General features: G+C 38.9%; 1 pseudogene; it reads right to left on the reverse strand.

Annotated features, from left to right (window-relative positions):
• Positions 1-397: 397 nt before the first annotated feature.
• LOC103740746 lies at positions 398-1,547 on the reverse strand (annotated as a pseudogene).
• Positions 1,548-8,053: the final 6,506 nt, after the last annotated feature.

The following is an 8,053-nucleotide window of genomic DNA, read 5'->3' on the forward strand; positions in this document are numbered from 1 at the left end:
AAATTTGTTTGTGGTAGTTAAATTAGAATGGATTATAAAATAGTATCTACAATATATTTAAGAATTATGTACACTAAGAGCCATGCATGGTGGTACAGGCCTTTAATCCCAGCACTCAGGAGGCAGAGGCAGGCGGATCTCTGTGGGTTCAAGGCCAGCCTGGTCTACATAGCAAGTTCTAGGCCAGGTGGGGCTACAGGGAGACCCTGTCTCAAAAATACCACACAAAAAAAATAATTATGTACACTAAAGTTCCAAAGCACCTGTCCCTGGATGATGGGATTGGGGGTCGGGGAGCAGAAGTGGGTTTATTCTTGGGGCTGCCCACTAAGTTGGCTGGGGTACTGGAGTGAGAATGGGGTCTATAGACAGGCTGAGATGGCTGGCTCTACAGTCATCAAGTTTCCACAGCCTGGTCATTGATGACTCGGATGCAGCTGATGACTTGGGATGTGGTGTCCCAGCTTCCGAAGTCTAAGGTGTACATGTTTTCATTGTTCATGGAGGCCATGACAGCTTTGTGGATGGATGTGGCCTAAGAGTGGAGCTTGAGGTGGTCCGAGCATCAGGCAACTTGCTAGCAGTATAGCTGTGGGGATAGCTATGTTCTTATTGGCAATACTTTTGCCTGCATTCCTTGCAGCCGTCTCAAACACTGCATATACATGGCCATAGTCAGCACGAGCCACAAGGCCTGGGCCCTCAGCCAGCCCTGGGCAGACATTGTTGATGATGTTGCTGTAAAGACTGGGCATCACCATGACATCAAACGGCTAGGGCCAGGATACCAGCTGCATTGTGGTGTTGTCCATAATCATGTTGTTAAAGGTGACCTGGGGATAGCGGGCTGCCACCTCTGTGCAGCACTGGAGGAAGAGCCAATCACCCAGTTTCATGATGTTGGCCTTGTGCACAGCTGTCACTTTCTTACACCCACTCTCCTGGGCCAGCTTGAAGGCCCAGGGACTTAATAATGATCTTCAAGCTCTCCACCACTCCTGCCACACTCTCACACTCCAGGTTACTGTACTCACCCTCTGTGTTTTCCCGCACAATGAGGACGTCTATGTCCTTGAGCCGTGTCACCACTCCTGGCAGGCTCTTGCAGCTGATGACGCTGGCGTAGAGGTCAAGGCTAGTGTCAAGGATGTTGCTTCGGGATTTGTGGGATGGTGGCAGGTTATGGTTTGTTTCGGATGTTGCCCTTCAGGACCAAGCCATTTCGGTGGATGACCATGATGGCACTGCAGATGTCTTCTCACCGGTGTTGTAGCTCTCATGTCCCTCTTCAAAGTCCCTGGCACACACGTGTGACTGAACACAGACGTAACACGCAGCATGAACTCTGGTCTGATGTCGTCCCCTGGAATCATAGTCACAGTGTGCTGCTCACCATACTTAGCTGACGGAAAAATTGTTTGTTGTGAGGAGACGCTCCTCCCAGGGGCCTCACAGGCACCCAGAACGTCCCAAGGACTGCAGAGGAGAGTTGGCTCGACCACTGCCTTCCCAGTGCTAGCAACAGCTGTCGCCACCTTCAGCGCCATGAGGGAAAGTGAGAACTTGTCTTGTGCAGGGTTCAATGTGAAGCCGCTGTTCGCGCAAGACTTTGGCAGAGTTGGATTGTGAATTCCTTTTAAAATAATTTACATTCCTACGTTTTCTACTTATCTATAATAAATATGCATTTTATATAATAAAAATCATTTTAAAATGACAAGATGTTGGTCAGTATTCCTTGGTATAAATTAAGGTTAGAATTAAGCATTTTTTTAAAAAACACAGCACATACCTATACATAGCCTACATTATTAAACTGCATATTAATAAACTAAGCATATTCTAAAACGTTGGTAGCTTTGGCTGGCATTGGTTCTCTTCCCACAACCCAGAGAAAATTTTCCCACAATCCATAGGGCGTCCTACATTCTTCTGCCCTTACGCTCTTCATCCCTCTTGTTTTACTTGTCTCACGCACATTCTAGGTTAACAATTTGTACTTCTTTGAAGTTTTTATAAAGTTTTATAATTCATAAAACTTTTTACTTTTTAAACTTTATGAAGTTTTGTACTTCTTTGAAGTTTTATGAAGTTTTATGTACTTCTATGTTTTTATGCTCAGGTAAATATGCACACACAGCACATTGGCAAGCATTGTTTAACAAAGCAGAATCAATTATATGTAGGTCACCACATCCTGCCTTTTCTCACTCAAAAATAAATTAACTGATACAACTCTAATTTATTATTTCAATGACTGTATAAATCTCATACTATGAGATTATGATTATTACAAATTATATGTCATAATTTGTACTATAATTCCCTTAGTGATGTTTCTAGGATTTTTGCCATTATGAAAAAATGGTGGAATCAACATCCTTATACATATCATTACTCATGATTTTAGTTATTTGGAGACGTGTCCCAGGAGTGGAATGTTAAGTCAAAGGAAATATGCATTTAAAATTTTAAGATTCTAGGTTACTGTAACAAAGAGGCAGTAACAATGAACAATTTCATCAATAATTTATGATAGGACCTTTTTTCTTGAATTACTGATATTAATAAACACTCCTTTTTCATATTTGAAAGTCCCATAGGTATGAAATCATATTTCGTTATTACTAATTTTCTTTCTCTGTTACATAATTTACGCATCTTTTCAGATACTTATCTACCATTGCTTTTTGACTGAGTTGCTTATTTTGATAGTTAATTTTGTCTTTTTTTATAGAGTACTTGCTTTTCTTTTTTCAATTTATAATTATTCTTTGCGTATTTCGCATCTTAATTTTCTGTCATTATTAATTCAACTTATCTTAATCTATCATTTGACTTTTCAAAACTTTTCGTCTAATTTTGGAGGATTATGGAAGGTTGTATGTACTCAGGATTTCTTGATAATGCCAGAATCAGTTCCTAAAGTGTTACTGAGGGAAAATGCCCTCAGTAACAGTGATCTTGGTAAGACAGAACTTGAGGGTGGAGGAAGATGGCTGATAAAAGTTTTCTGCCATGTTTTCTTCTACAAAGGACCTATACAAGGGGAAAAACAATAGACATTTCACTGGATTCTCGAAGCAGAGGGTTGAAGTGTAGTGTGGATATACAAGTAAATAGCTGAGTGCAAAGATGTGTTACAGCCTTGTAAAAACACTGAGTACATCACATATACTTTCCATCTCTTAGGATCAACCCTGAACCAAGAGACATTTTGCAGAATTGGTTGGGTGGGGATTCCCATCGCCTTTGAAAGAGTCACATGAAGGTCATCTCCCAATTGGGTTGCTCAACTGTTTCTTAGGACTTCTTTGGATGCTGATAGATGCCCTGTTGTCCTAGTTTGTTTCTCCATTGTTGTGATAAAATACCCCGACCAATACCAACTTGGGCAGGAAAGGGTTTACTCAGCTTACATCTCCCAGGCCACAGCTCATCAGGGAGCCCAAGGTAGGAACTCAGGGAAAGAACCTGGAGGCAGGAGCTGAAGCACAAGCCATGGAGGAATGCGCTTACTGGGTTGCTCCTGTGGCCCCTGCTCAGCTTGCTCTCTTAGGCAACACAGGCCCACCTGCCCATGGGTGGCACCACCCACAGTGAGCTGGGCTCTCCCACATCACTCACCAATCAAGAAGATGCCCCACAGACATGGCCACAGGCCAGTTCTATTAAGGCAATTTCCCAATTGAAGCTCACTCAACCCAGGTGTGTCAAGTTGACACTAAAGCTATCTGATACACCTATCTTGGCTTGTTGGTAGGGAAAGTGCTTTTGCTGCCCAGTGACATCTTAAGACCATGCCTATTTGAACTTGGTGAAGTGGTCAGTCAACTGTCCCAAACAGCTCCATATTCCCAGCCAGTGTCTCTATGTAGGCAAGTGTGCATGTACTTACATATAAGCAGAGGCCAGAAGAGGCCATTGGTTGTCTCTTCTATCATTGTCCACCTTACTCCTTTGAGGCAGAGCCTCTCCTTGAACCTAGAGCTTTTGTTACAGGAACATTTAAGACCTCATCTGGTTTGTTACATGGGTGCTAAGATCTGCGATCAGGTCCTTATGGTTGAATAGCAAGTACTCTTAAACATTGAGCCATCTCTCCATCTCCCTACCCCCAGTCAGATTTCTTTAATGAAAATAAAATAAAACAGTTTAAAAAGAATAAAGAGTTGAATGTGGTGGTACATATCTATAATCCTCATGTATGTGAGACAGAGATAAGGGGATTGCTATTTTGAGACCAGACTGTGCTGCACAGTGAGTTCTAGGCCATATTGGGAAGACCCAGTCCTAAAACAATAAAAATTTAAAAAGAGAAGGATGAAGAAAGACTTCAAGATTATTTCGGGGAAACCATTAACTGAACAAACACATTCTAGAAAAATGTGGAAACTATTCATGAAACAATTGCTGAAAATTTTCCAGTTCTGGAGAAAAATAAGGCTATACAGATTTGGAAAGCCCAAAGAATGCTTAGTAGATTTTACAAAACCTTCACTTTGTGGCAAATTATATAATAAAATTGTTAAAATAAAAAAAACAGAAACTCTAAAAAATGCATAAGAAAAGTGTCAAGACACTTATAAGAGAAAACTGTATGGCAAACAACAAACTTCTCTGCAGAAAACTTAGGAACAGGAAGAAATGAGAGCATATTTTCAAAGGGCTGATGAAAAACAAAATATTTTCAACCAATAATACTATATGCAAAGCTATACTTTTAAATGTGGAAATAAAAAATAACCCAAAAGAGACAAAGAAGCAAACACTCAGTGACTCCATCACCACCAGACTGACCTCATAGGAAATGTTTATGGGAATCTTACATTGATAAGTAAATGAACGGTATCTGCAACCATGAAATACATTAAGCACAAAACTCAATGGCTGAACAGATAAAAAGAGGAGAAAGAGGGTCTGGAGAGATGGATCTGCAGCTAAGAACACTAGGTGTTCTTGCAGATGACTCGAGTTGGATCCCCAGCACCCATATGGCAGCTAACAACCACCTGTAAATCCAGTTTCAGGGGATTCAATGGCCTCTTCTGACCTCCACTTCCATTCCATGACATGGGTGCACTTACATGTAGGCAATACACTCATATAGAAAAAATAAAAATAAAAGATTATTTTTTAAAAAGAAAAAGGAAACCCCAATCAGTACAAAGCACTAAAAACCCCCAAACATGAAAAAGACAGTGATAAAGACATATCACACAATGAGAAAGAAATTAACGGGATGGGAGTACGATTAATACCCTTGGATATAAATAGATTTAGTTCTCCATTCAAAGACGTAGATCAACTGGTTGGGTTTTCAAAAAACTAGACTGTAAGGCACACTGCCTATAAGAAACCCACTTCCATGGCAAAGTCATAAAGGACTCTAAAGAGTGGAGAAAGAGATACCCTGTGAATGGAAAAACATAAACAGCAGGTATAAGGAGGCTGGTCCTCTGAATTCTAGCCAGAGAATCTCCATCTTGCAACAAGCCCCTGTTAAACTGTTCATGTGCCAGACTGTACTGCTTCAAACCACTTTCTTTCCCTTGGCTGGACAGTATTTGCTGACACCAGCAAAACCCCAATCAGGGCAAATATAGAAACACTATTAGCAAAGAACTTTCCCAGTGCTTGGTTTTGTCTGTGCCTTGTGTTGTCTGAGCCTGTAATCACCTCTTCTACTTAAACACTAGGTATCACTCAGAGCCCAGGTTTACATTAATTCTTCTGTAGACATAGAACCATAAAAAATAGCCAGAGGTTGGTGACTTTGGGAAAACAGCTATCTGTTGTTACTTACCATTTTAAACTTAACCTCTAATGAAATCATTTTGCTAATCAAGATGAACTTGTGTGAGTCATTCTTTGGCTTGTCTGTGCTGATGCCTTCAAAAGTGGATGTTAATCTTATATCTCCCCAGAAGAGTAGCAGGACAACAGGAATAGCTGTGCTTCTATCAGATAAAACAGACTTTAAATTAAAAGCTAGAAAGAGAAAAATAAAGTCACTGTATAATGACAAAGGGATCAGTTTAACAAAAGGAAATAATTGTCAATACATTCACTGAATATTGGGGTGACTATATAAAGCAAGTATTATTAGAGCTAAAGGGAGGATAAGTTCTACTACAGTAATAATTTGGGACTTCTGTATCTTATTTTCATTAAGACAGCTCAACCAGGCAAAGAACAAGAAAGAAGAAATGGAGTTAAACTACACTGTAGACGAAATGGACCTAACAGATACTGACAGAACACTGCATCCAAGAGTGGCAGAATGTACATTCTTCCCAGGAGTATGTGGAACAGTCTCCAGGTTAGATCATATGTTAGGCCATGAAACACTCTAAAACAAATTTAATTAGCTTTAAAATGTTTATTGTTTATTGAGTGTGTGTGTGTGTGTGTGTGTGTGTGTATGTGTCCATGACATGTGTGGGAACATGATGTGTATGTTTGGGAGATTGCACATATTACATGTTGTGTGTGGAGGTAAGAGGACAAATTTGTTGAGTTAGTTCTCTCCTTCCACCTTTACATGGGTTTTGTGTATCAAACTCAGATTGCTAGACTTGAGCTGCAAGTATCTTTACCTTTTGAGCCATTTCACCATACAATCTTCAACAAACTAGAATACAAATAATAAAACCATCCATAAACCATACCATGTATTTTCTCTGACTACGTAAAATAAAATAAAAAACAAGATGAACTTTAGAAATTACAGAAACCCATGGAAATTAAGCATTACATTCTTTATTAATTTATTTTTTTATTTTATGTGTACTACTGTTTTGCCTGCATGTATGTAAGTACATCATATGTGTGCAATAGCTATAGAGGCCTGTGGAGGGTGGTGAATCACCTGGAGCTGAAGTTATGGATGGTTCTTAGCTTCCATGTAGGTGCTGGGAATTGAACCTGGGTCCTCTGGAAGAACAGCAAGTATTCTTCACCACTGAGCACTTTCTTCAGCCCTAACACATTCTTTTAAAAAAAATTTGGTTTATTTTTTTTACTTTATATGTATAAGTGTATTGTCTGCAGGTATGTAAGTGCACTCGTGTCATGCAATGCCCATGGAAGTGAGAACAGGACATCAGATTCCTCTAGAACTGGAGTTACAGATGGTTGTGGGTGATGGGAAGTGAACCCAGGTTCTCTGCAAGAGCAGCCAATGAGCTAAATCACTGTGCATCTCTCCAGCCCCAAGCAACACATTCTTAAGTTGCGATTTAGTCAACAAACAAATCAGAAGGGCAATTATGAATTATCTTGAAACAAATGAAAATGAAAACATCACAACATATTAGACACGATAGCAAACACAACACTAATGGAAAGGAAAAAGGTTTCAAATCAAAAACTTAATGCTGAAACTCACAAAAATAGAATCAAGATGGAACCAAAATCAGAATAAACAAATCAAACAAGAGCAGACATAAACAATATAGATTAAAATTTATAAAAGATCAGTTGAATGAGCCTTTCTTCTTTTGAAATGATGAAGTTAGCCAAAGAAATCAAAACACCAATATAATTGATGAACATAAGTACAAAACTTCTTAATATGTCTTAGCAAATCAGATCCAGCATAAATCAAAATGATTGTGTATGGTGATCAAGGGAGTTACACCAAGATGCAAATCAATATAAGCAATATGTCACATTAAAGAATTAAAGTTAAAATCCATGTGATCATCTCAGGAACTAAAGCAAAACATTTTATAAAATTCAATATCCCTTATTATAGTGAAAAGCTAATCATGTACTTTTTAAAATTTTTTAAATGATTAAAAAATAATAATTCTTCAAAGCATAAAATTTGCTCCTTAAAAATTAGTAGATGTGAAAAACATTATCATTAAAATCTACCTGATGACTTTATATCAATGCTCAGATGCCAAGGAGCTCGGAAAGTAACCGTGAGTAGTAATAATCAGATATATAGCGATTAGAAATGCATGAGCAAACATCTTAATGTCAATTGCATTAAAAATGAAGTTTTCTGCATGAAACTCTGTATTTTAATAATGAAATGGAGATC

Source organism: Nannospalax galili, unplaced genomic scaffold, assembly GCF_000622305.1.
Source record: "Nannospalax galili isolate Female #2095 unplaced genomic scaffold, S.galili_v1.0 scaffold261, whole genome shotgun sequence".
Classification (NCBI taxonomy): domain Eukaryota; kingdom Metazoa; phylum Chordata; class Mammalia; order Rodentia; family Spalacidae; genus Nannospalax; species Nannospalax galili.